This window comes from Callionymus lyra, chromosome 15, assembly GCF_982586985.1.
Source record: "Callionymus lyra chromosome 15, fCalLyr1.hap1.1, whole genome shotgun sequence".
In the NCBI taxonomy this organism is placed as follows: domain Eukaryota; kingdom Metazoa; phylum Chordata; class Actinopteri; order Syngnathiformes; family Callionymidae; genus Callionymus; species Callionymus lyra.
Genome location: NC_141832.1, coordinates 18014986 through 18036481, shown reverse-complemented (window position 1 = coordinate 18036481; position 21496 = coordinate 18014986). Strand labels below are relative to the sequence as shown.

The 21496-nt window shown below is 37.7% G+C and overlaps 1 protein-coding gene across 1 annotated transcript in view; it reads right to left on the bottom strand.

Moving 5' to 3' along the window:
- The window catches only part of elfn1a (extracellular leucine-rich repeat and fibronectin type III domain containing 1a), a 111658-nt gene that overhangs the window by 6597 nt on the left and 83565 nt on the right, over positions 1-21496 (bottom strand). The gene's annotated exons all lie outside the window — the stretch shown is intronic.

Genomic DNA, 21496 nt, shown 5'->3' with positions numbered 1-21496 from the left:
TTATAGTAAAGTAATTTTAAGAAAAGGGATAAGGGAAGGATTAAGACATTTAAAACACAAATTGTGTGCGTTTTCACAGAGCTACATTTATTTGAAAAAACAAACTGCGATAATTTCCTCGTCTGTTCGTTTATAAGTGTGTTTAATTTAACACCTCGTCAACACAGTTGGCTGTTTTTAAAGGCTTTAACAGACTTGCGGAAGCTATGAAGGATCTTTGGCAGAAAAATGTGCCAGTCTGCAGGCAAACTTTGTTTCCATCTTTAACTTCCATCTGTCATTTCCAAGACAAGTTAATCTTGAAAAATGTTTTAATTTGTCGGTGGCGCTAATCCTTCCTTTTGGCTCAGTTTCTATAGTTCTCATTAATTAGTGTCAGGTGATTTATATTGCTGGTAATACGTGAAATGATACAGCAAATCACATTCTTTTCTTGCACATATTTTTCAAGGATCCATGAATGTGCCATTATGTGAACTGGACACCTGTCCAGGGTGTCCCACGCCTTTTGTCGATTGAAGACAACTAATGACTGAATCTCGTCCCACATGTTTGAAAGTAATCCAAAGCCTTTCCTGCCACAACTCATCTCCCGTATCTTACTTTTGGCTCAGTCTATTTTTGCTTCTATGAAGTCATCCAACAATGAATAAATGAAGCCCATCAAAGTTAACCTTCTCTCACTTGTTTGAGGTGATATGATATTCCTAGAACAAGTTGGATCCACAATTTCTCAACTGTCTCTTGAGTGTTGCATCCTAGTTGAATATGCCTGGAATCAAATCAAAGGATTCAATGTATTATTGTAATTCCATTCTCTAGGAATTACAATTCAATATATTCATTATGCCCAACAAACAATAATCCATTATAATAATTGTGGTCCTGATATGAGTGCTTTGTGGCCATTTTTCCCAGAATATACTGTATATATTCCTGTAGTTGTAGTTGTTGTTTCAACATGTAATTACATTCCTATCCTGTCTACAGATAAGTCAAAGCCTGATCATAATATCTATCAGTTACACAGTGATATACTGTAATAGAAGCTATCTTTTTATTACTAAAATACAGAATATAATCCACACCGATGCGACTCACATGATTCAATAAATTCTCCAATAGCAACTGTTAGCTCTAGAGCATTCTGAAGTATCTTAATTTAGTGTCTCGAATCAAGCTTCAATCGTTATCAGCAACACATTTTGATTCATGTTAGTTATAAGATTGTGTGCTGTGTTTTATATTGTTACGTTTTCTGGTTTGTATAAATTCGAAATTGGAGCGGTTACCCCATCATACTGATGTCATAGTGCCACGCCAAAACCGGCCTTGTAGTAGTAGTAGTAGTATTTGTTTATTCGGGCATGTCAGTTTCACACTTCATCTTAGTTATAATAGTATAATACACACGTCTGAAGGGTAAGCGGGAGAAGCAAAAAGGCTTATCTAGTCCCAACTCCATTACCCTCAGAATTAAATCTTCATCATATTCTTTTCATTAGTTTGATATAACAATTTATTTCATGTCATTTTGTCGTAACATGTTAGGTCAAACAGTCTCCTCTTGTAGCCTGGTATGTCACAAGGTCACCAAGTGGTCCGATCGACGTATCTTCCAGGAGAACTTTGATGTCTGGCCTCCAAGGCCAGACTGGGGGAGACCAGATTAAGATAAGTAAGTAAGTAAGTAATATTTATTTATATAGCGCTTTTCCAGACCAGGGTCACAAAGCGCTTAAACAATCAAAACAATAGTCAAAAAAGTATATACACTTTAAAAATCAAGATAATACTGAGAACAACACAGGAGTTCCAGAAAATCAAGGAAAAGCCTGAACAAATAGAAACGTCTTAAGATGTTTCTTAAAGGAGTCAGTAGATCCATCAAGCGCAAAGAGAGAGGAAGATCGTTCCAAAGCTTAGGAGCAACAGCCTGAAAAGATTTCTCTCCTCTGGTACTGAATCTGTGCGTGGAACCATAAGTAGATTCTGATCCACAGACCTCAGAGCCCGAGCTGGGGTGTAAGGCTGGATCAGATCAGTGATGTAAGGAGGAGCCTGACCATGAATAGCTCTGAAAGTAAGAACCAGAATTTTAAAGTTGATCCTGAAAGAAACTGGAAGCCAGTGAAGAGACTTTGTTTAGGAACAGGCTGAATTTTTTTTTTTGCACAGACCTTGAGTCATTCAGTGATCTGTTAACAAAGTTTACAACTATATTTTTTACACAGATCATAATCATCACACATTCATATAAGTGATCAACACCTTTATATTGCCCATGGATAGCTTTATACTGACGGTGAATAGATTTATATTGACGATGAGTGGCTTTATATTGACAGTGAATAGATTTATATTGACGATGAATAGCTTTATATTGACAGTGAATAGATTTATATTGACTATGAATAGCTTTATATGGTCAATGAATAGATGTATATGGTCAAAGAATAGGGCCACTTCTCTTTCACCCTTATTTATCCCGTTAACACGTACAAGGTTGTATCCATCCAGGAAAAAAAAAAATTGCCTTTTTCTTCTTTAATCCATGTTTGGTGTATAGACACCTTTGCTGTCCCTTCTAGAAGTGGAGCCCTGGATCACTTAACAATTCAAATTGATTATTTTTCACATGTTGTTTGTGAAACAATCAACTTATCCATGATGTTCCATATGAACCGATGTGGTATTTGCATTTCAACTGGAGAAAATGACGTCGGAGTTGACGTATGTTTCGTTTCAAGTCTGTTTTCCTTTGAAAATCAGGGAAGAACAATGCACTCTGCTCTCGATAGATGCGGTCACGGAGCAGTCAGGAAGAAAAGTAGAAGTGACGTGAATGAAACCAGAGAACCTCTTATTACTTATAGGTGAACCCTTATTGGTTTTTGAGTTATTATTTTCACAAAACAAACAAAACTAACGTGACCAATTTCATAACCCAGATGGAGGTAAACATGTTCTCGGGCTACACACAGATTGCTGACCAAGTTGGTGACGCGTGATATGGGAACGTTCCTTTATCATTTCCCATATGTTTAAGTAGAACCAGAGGTCCAGATTATACGTCATCGAAATGCTCATAAAGAATCCCATCTATGTTTTATAAGTCATGTATTTACTGTTGGGGTTTTATTATTGTATATCGAAATTGCCAATTTCCCAGTTCTGCTCTCACATCCACATCTATTATTGCAGCAGCAGCTAGACTTGGAAAATGCCTGTAGACGGCATGCTGTGCTGCTACTCAAACTCATTTCTACATGTTGTTACAGTTAAAACACTTTTTTTGACTTTCCGTTGCATCCTCTGCATCACTACTAAAAAACATCAAAAATGATTGTTATAATGTCATACATCGTGGAACATCCTGTCGTATTGTGACCATCTGGAAAAAAAAGCAGGGGTCATCCATCTGAGATGAGATGAAGAAATAAAAAATAAAGGCTGGGTACAGAGCAGGAGAGAGCCAAAGGCAACTATTACGAACCCAGTTTTATGACGTCAAAAGAAATGCCTTCGAAGCCCTGGGAGAAAATAGTGGGTCCAAATCAAATGTTCCGTGAAATGAATATGAAAAATACAGCTGGACTGAATATCTTTCATAAGGGGAAGAGTGTCCCGGACAGAAAATGGTGTCTTTTATTCCCGACAGTATGACCTTTATCGGTAACGCAACGCGGTAAGACGGAGCACGACCTGACACCTGTGTGCTCGCGAGTCAGACGGGGAGAACTCTCTCCGGGGCTAAACGACTTAAAAGTGCATTCCTGTTCGGTACGCAACAGCTTTTGGTTTTTTTTGTTTGTCCACAGCGGCTCACCGGAGAGATCCCGAACCCTCCTCGCCCCTGAAACCCATGCATAAATTACACACACGCTAGTTTCTCATGTTAGCAAAGGCACAAACAAACTAGCTATCGTGGGATGCAAACCTCCAAATGATTCATGTTTGTACTAGAAAAAAAAGTAAAAACAAAGCCTGTGGTGGTTGGTTGTTATGGGGAAAAAACACAAAGAAAATAACTATTTTAAATGAAAGTTTCTGCCCTTTGGCTGTGTGCATATCATACGGTATATTGCAACTGACTCCGTCGGCCGTGTTTCCTTTACCAGTCTTAAGGTCTACTTGCCTCCACAGACACACTCTATAGTGACAGCAATCTGCATGGTCCAATGCTATTCATGAGTGCAGCCGGCCAGAACACCCAAGGCATCAGAGCTGAGTATATTTCCGACATCAGACACAGGCAGCCATCCTAGTGTCTCTTTTCCATTTGGGTTTTATGCGCGCGGTAATGAAGGCCTTCTTTTTCTCTTCTGCCATTCTGTGGATAACCTATTGAAACCTTTCTCTTGAAGAAACACAGCCTTGTGAATTTCTGTGTCGCTTCCGGGCGCTTCACTTGAGTTCACAGCATCATCGGCGTAGATTTAGATGGGAAGGCTACACAGTTATGTATGAATTATATCTGAAAGATAGGATAGCAGAAGATCAAAATGTATTTACTATACATTACTTTTTGCATTGTTATCTGAACGTTTGTGTACTTTTAATGTTTCCAAATGGGGCAGTAAGTGTAGAGTTTGCATTAAGTATCTCTTAGTAGATGAGTCTCAACTCAAGGTCTGGCCTTGGACTGGAAGAGCTTTCATGACATTCAAAATTAAAATTCACAGCTAACTTCAGGTACATCAACAAGAGCACAATCCAATCGCCCCGAGGTAAGGGTTGTCAAACGTCAACAAGGGGCCAAAGTGTTTCACCAGTCGAGGTCTCGCCCAAACAAAATGCATGTAACGTATTTTTTATTTTTTAGAGAACTTTTAGTTTGTCCTTCAACAAACACTCTGATGAAAAGTTATTTTCATTGAAAGTAAAAGTTTCTATAATTGTTGACATCTATAATCTGTTCCTTAGCTTAAAAATTGGCATCTTTATCAATTACAATGTCAAATCGATATTTATCTACTTTTAATTTTTGCCATTTTGCGGGCCACATTGACTGACGCAACCACATTAATTTGGCCCCCAGACCTTCATTTTACCTCATGTGATTGAGCTGTTCATGACAGGTTAATTTTGAGTCCATAAATATCAACAGTTTGTCAGGAAGGTTCCCAAATCTTGACGCAGAAAGTGGGGATTTCGATTAAATATTGTATATTATATAACATAGACATATGTCTGTACTACTCCGTTGCGTTGTAAATGCTTACATGCTTTCCCGCTAAGTATATTATAAATTATAACTATAAATATCCATTATCTCCATGATTTTATGACTTGCGTGATCGTTCGACAATCTGCAGTATTTAGGAGATACATCATATATATTGCAACACTCACCTCTGGTCATTTACTGTAGCGGCGACAACAAGAGCAAGACAATTATAATAAATAATAAATCATCATTTCCTCTCTTTGTAAAGCCACTTCATGTTCTCATAATGACTCACCAATATTCCGGGCATGCCCAGCCAAGAGGAGGCCTGAGGCAGACAAGGGGCGCCCTGGAGAGATTTCATTCCTCTCGTATGGCAAACAAGTAGTGAATTTTTCTAATCAGTTCCGTGATTAATATTTCATCATTCACATTTCCTTCTATGGTTTCATTGAGATTGTTGATTAAAGGAAAGTTGCATTAGTGTCTTTTGAAAATGTGGTCATTTTGCGGCTTCAGTCAGATTCCACATCTCTGCAAGAACCTCTATGATCATGAAACCATCAGCCCTCTCACCATCTTTTCTACTTTGCCATCAAGGAGAAGACACAGAAGTATAACCATCAAATAGACCCCCACCCAGACATGAGCATTACCTCAAAGAAATGTACCTTTTTTCTATATGTTTGATACTTTATGATTCAGACCTTTTTATATTTTTTCCTAAAAATTACATATTTTCCAAAATAAAATGAAGAATCATTCACAATAGATGGATGAATCATTATTTTGCATAATCTGCACGATCCAGGAAATCTGTGCAATATAGGAACATTTGCACATGTACGTTGCATTCAAAATACACAACTTTATTTATATAGCCAAGGACATAAAGTGTCTTTGAGTATCAAAGCATCGATTTTATGAAAATAAAGAGGAAAAAAAATCCTTTTGTCTATACATTCTACTGGTTAAAATCAAGATAACTATTATTACTAATATTACTAATACTAATATTTTTGCTTTTTGTTGGCCAGCATTCCCGTTTAAGTTGAGAAGAAAACATAGTGAGCTCCGCAGTTGTTTGTGTCAATGATCGTAGTAAGTAAGTAATTTATTGTGTGCGAGGAGCCATCAGTAGATTCTGATCCACAGAACTCAGAGCCCGAGTTGGGGTGTAAGGCTGGATTAGATCACTGATGTAAGGAGGAGCCTGACCGAGAATAGATCTGAAAGTAAGAACCAGAATTTTAAAATCTATTCTGGCAGCCAACGAAGAGTTTTAAGGATTGGAGAAATGTGAGTTCTTCTACCAGAGCTGGTCAGAAGTCTCGCTGCAGAGTTCTGTATAAACTGCAGGCGAGACAGCTCCTTCTTATTAAGACATGAAAACAAACTGTTACAATAGTCCAGACGACAAGACACAAACGCATGGATTATAAGCTCCAGATCATGTTGTGAAAACATTTTCCTAAGTAGGTACTAGTAAAAAACTTTTGTCCTGCAAAACGGTGGTTTCTGTTGGAAGCTCCCAGGTTATCACAGGCCAAATAACTGCCATGTTTCAACTGATTGTTCACTCGTGTGAAACTTCTGGATGTTTTAGAGTCAATTTAGAAAACATAAAAAGATGATTTTATTTATTTATCTAAAAATGTATCATCTTATTAAGTCTCAAAACATTGGATTCAGGAAAGATAAATAGGAAGACAAATAATGGAATCTTTGTACATTTTATATCCAAATTATTTTCCTCCTTTCATAAAATTCATGCTTTGAGACTTAAAGAGATGCTATGTCACCGGCTGTATAAATAAAGATCTCTGATTATCCAGATCGTGGTCCACGCTAGGATTGAAATATGTCACTGCGACTGGTTCCCAGATCGTGTACTGCAAGGCCCAGCAGGCCTTCAATAAAAAATCTGAATATTTTGACAGCTTAAATGCACTCTTGGTATCTCGTATCATGCGATCTCAGCACACGCCTATAGTTTTCACAGAAAGTGTTCAGGAACTGTTGGCATGTATTAACTTTCCTAGACAGTGATAGGGAATGGATACACTTAAAGACAAAGTATGACTTTATTGTTGACTTTCTAGTCTCAACAGCAGTTGTGCGGCATCACGGCGGTTGAATCAGCGACAGAAATGTATCACAAGAAGTAGCTCCTCTTCATTTGCCAAAGACTTTTTCAAGTGCTGCCAGACAGCTGCGGCGTGCCAGAGCTTCAAGGCAAACTTCGAAAGAAGCTTCCGACCGTAACACGGACAGAAACGCCGCCCTTCCCACTGACAACACAGAATTCAAACCAACAACTCCTCTGTAGTGACTATCTCTTCTTCTCAGTACCCCCTCTATTTGTCAGCGTGCTTGTCCAAACAATTTCAGCATGCATACTAAATTTTTTTCTTGTGCCTCCTCCAAGTATCTACAAAGGGTGCTATCAAAATCATCAGTTTTTTCTACAGTCTGAAGCCCTGTTTTCCTTTTCTTGTTCCTCCTGCGCCTCTTATCTCTTCGCTTTGTCGCGGTGAAGGTGCCTCAATCTCTGAGGACTCTACTCATCCATACCAATGACTGTCCTTTATTTGATGTCATTGAAAATGCAACACTCACAGCCAAGAAAGAAAGACAAGCGAGGATGGGAACTACTTCTTCCAGGGAGAAGAGACAAAGGGTTCAATGATGTTTTCAAATGGGAGGAGGAAAGCAGAGGCCAAAAAGTTCCTTTATCACCAGATATTAAACCCATTAATTACTCTGGGATTATTAACTGAAACAGAAATGGTGGTTATGTGTTCCCTTATTAAGGCCGTCTTGATATACTTCTTTGATCTTCTTCTTTTTTTTTTGTTAGTTTAAGTCAATTTCTTTAGCGAGTAAAGGGTAATGTGTTGATTTGTTGCTTTTATTATCGTCCAGGTTTTCGCACTCCATCTAATATATGGCCTGTTGAGAAGGGGAAATTGATTTGTAGAAGTGATAGTGCGCATGTAGATATGCGAGGTAACTGGGAAGTTATCGATCGCCTTTTGGCTAAAATCCAAGGAAGAACATATAAAGTAATCAATACACATTGTATGTTCATTAATGATTTTGTTCAATGGATTTTCTTTTTTACTTGCGTGTCTTTGTGTGTGGGATTCTCTAGTCTCTTCCCAAAGTCCAACATTGGCCAAATCAATCTTATCTGTAAACATTTTCTGTCACATGCTCACAACTTCTTGGGTCAATGGAAAAAAGAAATAAAAATATAGAATCAGGAAATGTATAACATTATTATTAAGTTGCATTTGCATTTGTAGTAAATGGTCTGCGAAAAAGTATGGCAACCCCTAACATAAGGTGTTGTTTGCCTTATTGCAAGGTCCTATTAAAGTTTAAATTGATAAATTATATATTTTTTTTAAAACAGTTCCTGCTTTAGGCATTTGTCGAGCTACTGCACCTAATAAATTACAATGAAATTATTTACAACACACAAAGTTTGGTGAATAATGATTGTATTATAATATAAATTCAAATATCATAAAGTAATCTTGCCAGGGATGCTATTCAAGTGTGGCTGACATTTATCATCAACTCATATGTTAGTCTTATAATGTATTTTTTATATATGTATACTTTATGTTTTCACTCCTTTTTGTCTGATCTCAGGTCCTTAAAATAATGATACCCATGGCAAAAAACTGCCTTGTTACAGTCCACTCTTTAGAATGTTGTCAATATGTTGCTAATGTTCTTTATTGTCAGTCAACATAAACAGGAAGTTATTATACTATGTGTCAACATTTAAAAAAAAATACTGTTTAATATATTTGTCCTGGTGTTGGTCTTGGTTTCATACTTAAAAGGGTTGGTCTTAATTTTTATTTTTGTTGACGCAAAAAAAAAAAACTTGACTAAAAGGGCAACTAATGTGTTGATTTAAGCGTGTCATAAATACATTTTGGACTATATTGTACTCATCGGTATGTGTCTGTTTGTACAAAACTCTCTTTGAATAGAGAAAATTCTATTCGAAAATGTGCTTAAGCCCCGCCTACTGGAAACTGGAGACAAAATTGTGTTCTCCCCTAACCACACCCACTCTGCTGTAATTGGTCAAACATCAAAGTTTGTCAGGGCATGTCCTCAATCCCGAAAAGTCTCAAAATTCAAGGGACTTGTTGTATAAACAAAGTGGGCGTGATTACAGCTGGCTGGAGGAGGAGTGAAGACCATTATTATGTCATAATGGACTCTGCTCTCGTAACCTCTCATTCACTGACATTTCAGATGAGGGAGAACTTTATAAAGTAATAACTTCAAAATATTGCAATGCTTGGAGAGGAATACTACAACATTTGAAACATGTGAGTGAGTCAGGAGAGTTGGGTTTTTACATTAGTTGACCTTTTAAAAAAACAAAAACGATTAATCACAGACAACTGTAGAAGTTATATATGTATAGCACTGCAGATAAGTCATAAAGCAACACACTTTTTACAGGACCATGAAAGTTTTCGGGCAGCGTGGATGTTCCACATTTGCTGATGATACACTCATAAATGTCGAATGATTCATTTGGGATTAAAAGCATCCCATTAATCTTTTGTTCACAAGGATCCTTAATGCGGCAAAGTTGCATTCTGACATTCACCTGCTTTCTATTCCACGCAGGTAGTATTCTTGGTAAAACTTTAAATGGTTTACAACGGTGCCATCTCTTGTAAATTTCCAATATCAGTCTCCATTCTTCTGCTGCTATCAAGGGTCCTTTAGCGGGGGCTCGCGGGGTTGTGCGATTCATGTTTAGACCGCAGCACAGAAATCTCATTACAAAACTTCGAGATCCACTTTAAGTGACACCTCTTGTGGAGATGATAATACAGGGATAATGACACGTAATCACACTGACACTGGCAGATACATCAGCGAAACTCCTGCAAAAACAAGAGCATCCCACTCAAAACTCTCTCGGCATAAGCCGCGTGATATCCGTGCAGCCGATGAAAAAGTCATATTCTGTAAAGACTCCGGATGCATACTGATCAGCAGCGACCGAGCCGGGGCTGAGCATTTATCAAAGGGACAGGAGCAAACTAGAGTTTAATTTAATTCCATACGTTGGGGAGTGAGACACAACTTGGAATAACACCTGCAGGTTTAAATGTAATTTTCCAGCCCATCAAGTGACCATCAACCTGGCACGTTGTTTTGGCCTCCGAGGCGACGCATCTGCCAGAGAACTCCGGCTGCTGACTCATGATATGCGGGGAATAGAGTGGGTTCTCTGGCGCCACCCCGGACTGTGGCGGGATTATACGGACGTAACTTCTGATCCAGCTGGATCGAGCCGAGCTCTGGTCGAGTTCATAGGGGACGGAATCGACAGCGATTGTCTCACCTTGAATATCACCCTTAATTAACCTCAACACAAACGAAATGAAGCTAATTTAATTATAGTCTATGGACGAACCAGGCTTTTGAGTGACGGCATAACCTTCTTGTATGTGTTGATAGACTGATGAGGAACAATTGCAAAGTCATACTTGTGCCCCGTGACGGCATAACCTTCTTGTATGTGTTGATAGACTGATGAGGAACAATTGCAAAGTCATACTTGTGCCCCGTGACCCTCAATTTTATGATGACCCACAAAGTAACTAAATCTTAATTGTAATGTCCCTGTTCATGACTAGCTTGAGCCCGTCTAGAGTTTGGAGCCAAACTTTTCCTTTATAAATTCATATAATATATTATATATATTGTTTAAATCAATCGTCATGGGTGACTATTAGCTCTCAACAAGGTTGGTGACCCTTGTGCCAACTTGTCTGTGGTGGTGGGTGGTAGTTGTCTTTATGTTGCTGTTGGCTGTCTCCCCAAGTCACTGGGATTGTCTCCTGCTAATGTACATTGTAAGCAAAAGGTAGCTTGGTACCATAATAACACTGCATTATCATTGCTATTCAGACTGAATAGAAGTTCAGATTTCTGTGCATTATTAAAGTGTCCCTTTCAGTGTTAGTTGTTTTAATAAAATTAACATTCCACATATCATTTACAATTATAGTCATGTCAGGAATTTGAGGCATTCGGGCATTGAAACTCCCCTAGCACCCACAATTAAGCTAAAAAATAATACTAACAGAAGTGATTCAGAGTCTGTTAGATACGACAACATTTAACCCCAAAATAATACAGACAGCAACTTGGGGTCTGTTTCAATTGTTAACATTTCGCCACAAAAGACAGAATGTAACTCAGTGTAATTACACTGGAAAAGCATAATAAGTAATTTACTAATTAATATATAAGAGAAAATATATTTATTTTTATTTATGTTAAAATTTGGAAAGTACCAGGTTGGCACTGATTTAGGTAAAAACCTTACGATATCCTTAATCATTTTTACTCCCAAGGTCCAAGTACCAAGAAAACTGGAATTTATGCAAAACTGGATTTTTCTGCTTCCTCCTAGATTGTCAGTCGCAACACAAACTTTGATTTAATAAATGAAGCACACCTCTCTGATCTCTGGCATGAGTCTGGACAATTGTAAAAATGCAAATTAAAACCCGAAAAGGTACAATTCAAAAGAGGGTTTCTGGCTCCCTCTAGTGTTGATTATTTCCCCCTGCCTTGTTAATAAGGTAACAGCTCTTGTTAATGGTTTATCTTTGTGATAAATTCAAAAAAGGAACTTCGTACTATATATGAAAACACTGCTGTAGAGCACTCATGGGTCATCCAGACAAAATAACATCATGAAGAGCATTGTTAAATTCACAGCTGATACTAAAGGCTTACGAATTTGCTTCATCCTCCCTGCATCCTCAGCATGTCATATTGGTAAAACATTTTATATTTTTTCATTAAATGCATGTTTTGATTGCGAGGTTTATAGACCACCCGCACTGATGCCAAGCCAGTACACCAGTAAAACTTTAAGCGATGGATGGACTCTGCCAGTCTTCCTGGACGGCTTGTTCCGAAACCTTGCAAATAAAAAAAATAAAATAAAAAAAGATCACTCAACGAAGAGAGAGCCAAGTATTTCATTTTCACAAGTCTCACTTGGAACGGCCAAGTATTACTACTTTACATTTGGTTTGATAAAATATAAGAACTTCTGAGATTCCAGTAGTAACTTTATCGTTTCAAGGATTTTATTAGGCCATTCTCAAAGCTGCAGAAGATGAAGTGACGACTCGATATGAAAGTTGCAGTAAAACTCTTCAATTGTATTGTTTCATGAAAGTTCAGCCAAAAGTTTCACACTTGGGTAAAAGTATTTCACTTATATAAGGCTTCAGATCTTTCAAATTATAAACAGTCATTGATCTGTGCAAATATTATGTTATTGGTATTTTAAGATTTAAGTAATCATTAGTATTTTAAGATGAAAACTACATCAACATAGTAAGTATCCAAACACATGATGCTGATTGATTAATGTCTAACATAGACATTTAAACGTTCAAACGTTTGAACTGACTTTGCCTGACAAGGTGCAAATAACCCACAAGTGAAACGCGTGGAGAGCCTGACAAGGTGGGTGTTTCCACTGAGCACAGCGTGAAAGTCCTCGGACTGTTAATTGCAGAGGTACGGGGGGGGTTGAAAAAAAAGAAAAAAGAAAAAGCAGCTGCCCACACTGAGCGCACGACTGGAAGTGACATTTGATTTTACATCAGTGAAGGGCTTAAGGCAGGAGACAAGTCGAAAAAGCGGTTTTAATTTGCAATTATTTGATTGCAAGTGTGACTCTGCTGTTTTAAATGTCATAGTTTGACGGATAACACAGTGCACTCGGTGCACATTTAATGAATGTTTGAAAAAATAATCAACTAAATTGTCTGACCTTGGCTCCTGCTAGGGTTTGAGTTGAGGTTATTATAGCGTTGAAATGTTACAGGGTGGAATCTAAAAAGTGATTGACATGATCAGTATCTACCATTAAAAAACTATTTATTATGTAGTTTAGATTATTAAATCTTCTGATTTTTTTTAAAGTAAAATCAGGGGTGGGATAGTAAATTATCTACAGGGCTACAATAGCTTCTGCAGCTATTTGGAGAAACCTCTAGGTCAAAAGAGAGGAGGCTGAAGAAAACTGGGACAAAAGAATATTGAAGTAATGGTTAAAAAGGAATTGATTTCGACCAAGATATTTTTTTATCTGTAGCTGATCTTGGAGTAGCTTTGGCAGAGAGACTTTTCAATCATTGCTTTGACGTTTCTTAACATTTTTAAAGTAGAACTTTTGATTTACTTGGACTTTTTTTACTTTTCTGTTTACTAGAGAGGGCTTTGATGAAATTACTATTTTTAAAAATCAGAGTATTTTTTTTATTCTTTTACTCTGGCCTCATGTCAAAAGGCTGCATGTGGCCCCCGTCTCTGTTAAATTAAATGTACTTGTAAGTTCCCAGATACTTCTGAATTGGCCATCTTCTTCGCCAAAAAGTATACATTTTAAGAACTCACTAAAGGCACCAGCTTCTGAGAATGACCCAGAATAAAGGTCAGTATTGAAAACTCCCGAGTTACAGATTTCACAAACTTTGAAACAAAGTTTCTCCTTGACACAATGAAACGACTTTTGACGGACTGCTCCGCTATTCCACGACAGCTACTTTATAATTACGGCTGTGATTGTGTCCTATTACTTTGAGCCAGAAACGGAATCTGTGATATTGTCAATAAAAGCAGCGCCAACGCCGCCGCTCCGGTGATCTGTAATAAAAGTGTCACCTTTTGACTGAAAATATATTGTTTACATACAAGCTCTGTTGTGCTCGATATGGAAAGGAGGAAACAATGTGTGCGTCGACCGGGAGAAAGTTTTTCGGTGAATGCCAAGTGACAAGAACACAACTTCAAATTGTCTTTCGTCCCTGATCTCAGCTTGCCCAGAGGATGTAATAAACACATTCTTGAAATACTAATAGACTTTTGGTGAGATAAAAAGGCATGAAGGACTTTGATAACATTCTGGAGGAATTTGCATTTTTATTGCAGTTGTCCCTTTGAATTTACTTTCACAAACTAAAATGCCAAACAAAGAGAGTTGCTGGTTCAAAGTGAGAGCTGTCGTGAAAGGCATCCATATCAAATAAAGAAAGCATGACACACTCCTTGTTATTGTTGAGTAGATCATCTCAACAAACGTATCAGTCGCGGTATTATCGACCAAACAAATGAGTCGACGGTTTCCTATAATGATGCCGCTGTTCTACTTTGGCGAGCGCACAATTGCCCGTCAAGGCTGTGATATAAATAAATGTCGACTCGGTCATCACCTGCTAAGGAGATGAGGCAGATGCAATTTTATTTAACAGCGAGGTGGGAAGGTCAAACGACACGGAATTGCGGGGAGATAGATTTTGGCGATGACAAGTTCTTGAGCTAAGTTTATGACCGCGGACTTCTGTTGTCACCACAACAAAGTCGATGTATTTCAAATTAAGTCTCATGACACGTCTTATTTGATGAATTATTGGGGAAATCTTTCGAAATGTGACTGTATTCACCCGGGATCATCGAGATACAGACATGAGTGAGTGTCTCATGGGTCAGCAGCTGGCATGGGTGGCTATAGAGAAACAACATTGATACGAGAATCTTATAGCGGTCAACTGAAGATAGATAGGACAAACAAGTCTAACAAGTGTTTGGGTGAAAGACTAAAGGGGTTCACACTAGGGCTGTGTATTAGGGTTGTTGGAAAACATCGATGTTGCCATATATTTTGATATTGTTTTCCACCATATTGTATATATATATATATATATATATATATATATATATATATATATATATATATATATATTTATATATCCTGGCGATGACTGAGGACAGGAGGATACAGTCGGCTCCAGCAGCTTTTAAAGCTAATGTTTTGATAGATTTTGGTTTCAAAACAAATGCATGATTAAAATTCTGCAGCTCCAGAGAAAAGTAACCGGACAATACTACAAATATATCGTTGTTCCAACAGTATCACAATTAATTGCAATATGTCTTATCGTCCCCCACGTATGGTGATGCGTATCTTATCGACAGATTCTTACAATACACACCCCAACTGTATATTGTTCAGAATTTTTCAGTACCGATACGAAAACCGATGTTTTTCAATTCAAATCATAGTCATTTCATAGGCAGAAATCTTAAGCAAATTTTTTTTAGCTTTGGTACATATATACACTTAGCTGTTTTCTGCCAAAAAATACAAAAGACCACTTGCTAACAAGTGCCAGATCAATCTGATGTTCACTCTCTTTTCTATAAGTTTTTATCGCGCATATGTACCGAAACGACTGATTATCTTATGTTAAGACTATTGTTTTGATAAACAATTCCAGATGATCCGCTTGGAATACGGCTGACTCATGAATCATACATGTTGAATATTTCTGATCAAAACCCCCTCCATGTGTGACTAATAAGGAAGGAAGCATCCGTGATGTGACTATTTAGATCTACAAACCATTTAGTTACCAACTGCACAAACACAATGATCTTACGATAACAAATAAGTAAAGGTTATTTGTAAAGTGCCTTTCTAGACCAGGGTCACAAAGGAGTTTGACAATCAAAAACAATACACAGTTAAAACATAAACTTTAAAAGGCCAAGACGCATAGGACAAACACAGGAGTCCCAGAAGACTCGGCCTCAATTCTTGAACAAAATAGATGCTTGTGGAATAAAAAAAAAAGCTTCTCATCTGCCTTACCTTTTGTTCTGGCTATCTTGGGCGAGAGGTGGGTGTTTAATTTGTGACTGTAAATGCCACAATGCTGTGTAGTGTAAAGGCCAGTTTTGTTTTCTTTGAAATAATAACCAAATTGTATGACAATCACCAAATAACTGAAATGTCAGAGGCATTAAAAAATAAGAGGGGATTTTTGACAGAGATCCTTCTTTAGAAGGTCAGTGAGTGGAATCTTTGAAACAGTTTTTCTCTATAAACAACAGAGGAGCCGTGACTCACCTCAGTTTGTACACTATCCACTCCAGATCTCCCTTTTCATAGCAGAAGTTTTTGGAATGTCAGGCGAGAACTCTCTACCTGCTGACTAAATGAATGGCACATAATGAGGCAGAAGAAATGAAGTGTCACCATTTGAGAAAACTATTGTCACACTGAGAGGAAGTGCGGGGGCGTTTTATCAGCGGCGTGGCGTGAAGCGAAATTCATTACGGATTCTGCAATAAATGGCTGACAGCTGTCTGTCTGTTAGTTCAGCTAGAACTTTTGTTCATCGGCGCAAAGATTACATTTCTTTCTGTAAAGTTTAAAAACAGTAAAATAATGGTAAGGTACAGTCCCTCAGAATGGACTTTTCCTTGAAACTTACTTAACCAACTCATATTTGAGAAGCATTTACGAGGTGTTCCTTTTGTGTATTTGACTTTTTTTTAACACTGAACTAGGCATTTAAAATGTCTCTGTTCTATTTATTGAAAAAAATGATCTCTTTTCATTGTTTCCTCAGACTTAAACCGGGGCTAGCAGGTAAATTGAAGCAGGATTTTCTTCCTGTAAAGAATTGCTTGAGTCTGAACTACCCAGTTAGGAAGCTAGCATGCTGGATTGGTAGCATGTCAACCTCTTTTCTAACTGTAAAAAATATGAATTAGTTCCAAAGATTAACATTCCTGAGACTTTGAAAACCCACTAGATGCAGAACTTACTCTCTACTCTGGCTTGAGAACATCTTATTAACCTATGACGCCCTCTATAAAAATGCACAATTTACATACAAGCTTGTATCACAGTCCTGAATAAACACGATGTTCCTGTTATATTTGACAACTTAGTATTGCAGACAATTCTTGATATCACATATTTGTCTTAATCTGGGAGTTATCTCTGTCTTTTCATGATACACAACACAAACTTTGACAGGCCTGCTTTCAGTCCAGGGAAGAATATCTTAAAAAAGAACCTACTTAATTACTTATTTACTTACAATATGATGCCAATGGTCTAAAACCTCACAGAGTTATTGTGTATACAATTTTTTTTTTTGCAACATTTTTAGTTTTCTGGCCTCAGTCTCAGTCATCTGCCGTGCTCTTGTGTCGGTCTTGATCCAAAAGATTCCTCGTCCTGACCAAATCTGTCTTGGTCGTGGGTCTGTCTTTCTTGGTCTTGACTCCATCTGTCTTGGTCTCAACTCAAGGAGTCTTTGTCTCTTGGTAGTGTCTTGGTCTCAATCTAGAAAATACTTGGTCTTGACTCAATCTTACTTGGCTTTTGGTGTGTCTTGATCTTGATCTATTAACAGTCTTGTGCTTTACTTAGTCTGTCCTGGTCTCAATCTCAAAGAGTCTTCGTCTCCAAACTCTGGTCTCTCTAGTTTCTTGATCTACATCTAGAAAATACTTGTTCTTGACTCAGTCTTACTTGGTCTTTGGTGTGTCTTTGGCTTGATCTATAAAGAGTCTTGGTCTTGACTCGGTCTTGGTCTTTGGTGTGTCTTGGTCTTGATCTATAAAGAGTTTTGGTCTTGAATCAGTCTGTCTTGGTCTTTATATGTAAAGATTCTTAGTCCTATTAGTCTGTCTTGGTCTTGATCTTTAATGAGACTTGGTCTTTGGTGTGTCTTGGTCTTGGTCTTGACTCAGTCTTACTTGGTCTTTGTTGTGTCTTGGTCTTGATCTTGATCTGTCTTGGTCTTAACTCAGTCAGTCTTGGTCTTTGGTGTGTCTTGGTCTTGATCTATGTAGAGTCTTGAACTAGACTCAGTCTGATTTGGTCTCAATGTCAGTCTTGGTCTCCACACTCTGGTCTCTGTCTCGGTTGAGTCGACCACTTTAACTTGTTTTTAAGACCAACCCTCTTGGATATGTCTTAGTTATTTTGCTCTGTCTTTTAGAACAAGCAGGAATATTCTTCGGAATCACATTCTTCTGTTCCGACGATACATCTTCCGGATTTAAGACTGTTTCATTTTTTTCCCCTTTAATGTTTCCGTGCACACAGATATTCGACGTTTCAGGGTCAGAGAGCCGACTTCACAAGAACAACGAGTCACAAAAGGCCGCGTGGTACATTTGTTAAATCCAACAGCGTCCATTAAACTGCCACTTGTTTCTGGCGCTGACCTGCTGAGATAACAACTTTTTTTTTTCTCTTTCCCTCCACGAAACAGAAGTCTGAACGTAACAGAGGAAGTCGCGCCGTGGATTTAAGAGGGAAGAGAGTTTTTGCTGCGACACAATGGTGGTAGCGTGTGAAAGGAGGACGAGGAACAGCCGGTGAAGCTTAACGGTTTAATTTAGGAGCCAAACAATGATGGAGGTCGGTGCTTTTTTTTTTTTTTCTTCTTATAATTCCAGAATCTGAGAAACTTTGTTTCTCACAGAATAAAAAAAAGATCTATTTTCCCGCTACCCCGATTGTCCCGAAGCCTGGTTTATCTTTATTCAAAATCTTCTGACACAGTTCCAACCTCTGATTTAATCATAACCATATTTTTAATGGATGGCGCCCTCCATCAACAAATTAATAGACTGCAGGAGCATCAAGAGGAGAAAGCGATCAGTCGGGGCTGCACCAGATGATTACTGATGATCTGCAGGTGCATCCCAGTCTGATTCTGTGTTGGGATTGAGCGATGGAGCGGAAGGTGTAACCAGTCAGATGAATATTTGATTCTAATGGAGGTTTAATTCACTGGCCCATATCTGGGTGTGATACCACGTGATGAACAGTTCATCATGTGGTAATTGTAGAAACTAAAGCGTGAAAGAAATATCAAATGGTTGGTCCTTCTATCTGTCCGTGTGTTCGTCTGATTTCAACGTTATAAAACATTAAAATGAAGGTAAAGGGGGCACAATTTGGGCAGAAGGACTCCCGTGATATTTCGGAGAGGTCCACTTTCAATGAAATAAACAGGATGTCTTCTCTTTCTTTTTTTTAGACTATTGTAGAAAATAACAATTTTATGAATGAATGGATAATATCCTTCTAGCCTGGGAACGTCTCCAGTCCCCCTAGGAGCAGATGGATGAATTTTAGGAATAGAGTCTGGACCTCTCGCGAAGGCTACTTCCCTTGTGACCCATCACCCAGTAATCCCTTTATTCATCCATCATCTTCTTGTCAATTTTAAAGGGCAACTATTGTGAAGCTCTCCTGACTCACATGTTTCAAAGTCTTCCTCTCAAGTTACAGTAAAAGTCCCTCAGCGTGTTTTGAACTTATTACTTTATAAAGTTCTCCCACGTCTCAAATCTCAGCGAATGAGAGGTTATGAGAGTCCATGATGACTTAATAATGGCCTTCACTCATCCTCCAGCCAGCTGTAATCGCGCCGCGCTTTGTTTATACAACGAGTCTCTTAGAGGTGCCATATTCTTGGATTGATGACGTGCGGTGACAAACACCGATGCAACAAATGAGTTGCCCTTTGACGATTATATAGACAACCAGTTGTATACATAGTTTCTTTTTTTGGCGACTGTAGAAAAACAAAGGTTTTGCAAATATTTTTTAAATACATTTTTGAAAGAGAAAAGATGCTGCATGTTGGTCTAGTTCAGTGTCAAATACAATTATTCTTTTGATACACACATTATATTTTTGTCACTTATATTTTTCTCTTTTTCATTAGACCCTCACTATTTTTCCCCATTTTTTTCAGAAACAAACAATTTTTTCTTACATTTTCTACAGATATTTGTTAAAACCTGATATTGAGAAGATTTCTAATAGCACAATTTAAATATAACATTTAAAAGAAAATATTTTTGACATCTTAATATTTAGCAAATCATATAAATATGAATTGTGTTGTTGTTCTAATATGTATATTCCATTTGTTACATACATGACTGGATCATTTCAGTTTAACTTTGACGGTTTGGTGTTAAAGTCCCATGTATCTCCTTTTGATTTGTTACTTTCCTTTTATGTCCTTTCATGACCGTCACCGGAATCACGTTGCACATAACGTGAGGACAAAGTATATACAGTACATGTACAGCATATATCTATATCCACGTGAAGAGCAGGTGACGTTGAAGAGGTGAATTCCTTTGATGACCGTGGAGTTCAATATTTGCCGACCACACGGATGTTTTATAATCTCTTTATGGGACCAATTTAAGGCTCCCCCGGGATCAATGTCTCTCACTGGCTAATCCATGATGCTCTTTGCTCTAATCCATTCAAATAACTCTTCTCTCATGCCATCAATTAGGGCTCCATGTTGACAGCAGAACTGGCACCGCGAAGCTCGCTCGGTCCAAAGATGAACCGGTGAACCGGAATAAAAAAAAAAACGAGGGCGACATATTTGTTGACTCCCTGCAATAAGTAATGATCGAATAGAGTCGTTTTAAGAGGAAGGGTTTCCTGTTTTTATAACTGGTTCGTCCCCGTTTTTTCTCTTCTCACCCAATTACCATTTAAAAAGGTTTTCCACTGTGAAATTTGTTTCCTGGGAATAGGAACCATCCTGGCAAAATATTGGAACAGATGCAGACGGCGTAACAGCAGTGTTTTAATTATAGCTGATTTAATTCTCCTTATTTGGAACATTATCAGGAACTTTCTTCTTTTGTGAGAAACTTGGAAAGAATCGTAGTCGAGTCGAACGACCCGAACCACGGCGACTACAAAGACGAGCGACTTGTTTAATTGACCTAATTAACAATTAAAACACATAAACTCGAGGATCAAATGTTCCGGGTGAACAAAAAAAAAAAGAAGAAAAATATAACAAACCGGGAGAGAAATCAAACACTAATTGTCCAGTTGTGTGTGAACAGCAATTCCATCTAATGAGGACAATAAACCCGAACTGACTGGGAGAACAAAACAACTTAAAGAGAATAGGACACAGATTAAACATTTATAAATAATGAGACTGCTCCAAAAAATAATGTGATTATTATTATTGTTTATATGTGGATAAAGCAGATGAATAGCCGGACTGGTAGAGTCCATTTTATGTTTCTTAAAACAAATTATAGTCATAAATAAGTCAACATAAAAACACACAAAAAAACATAGAAAACAAAGAAAAGGTAATAAAAAAAAATCATCAAACACATTTTTTAATGAGTTATATGAGGATTTGAACTAGTTTTAAGTATTAAAATGGTTATTTACCAATTTACATGACCTGTTTTATAGATCAATTATACCGTGACCTCATGAGGGCCGCAATTAATTCAAGCAGGGGCCATATGTGGCCCCTAAGCTACCCTTTACCCATGTTGGCTCTAAGTTAAAATTGAATCACATTAAGGTATACAAAAAAGTTGAATTATTGTTGTTATTTTGCTTTTTTATATCAAAGTTTTTTTGTT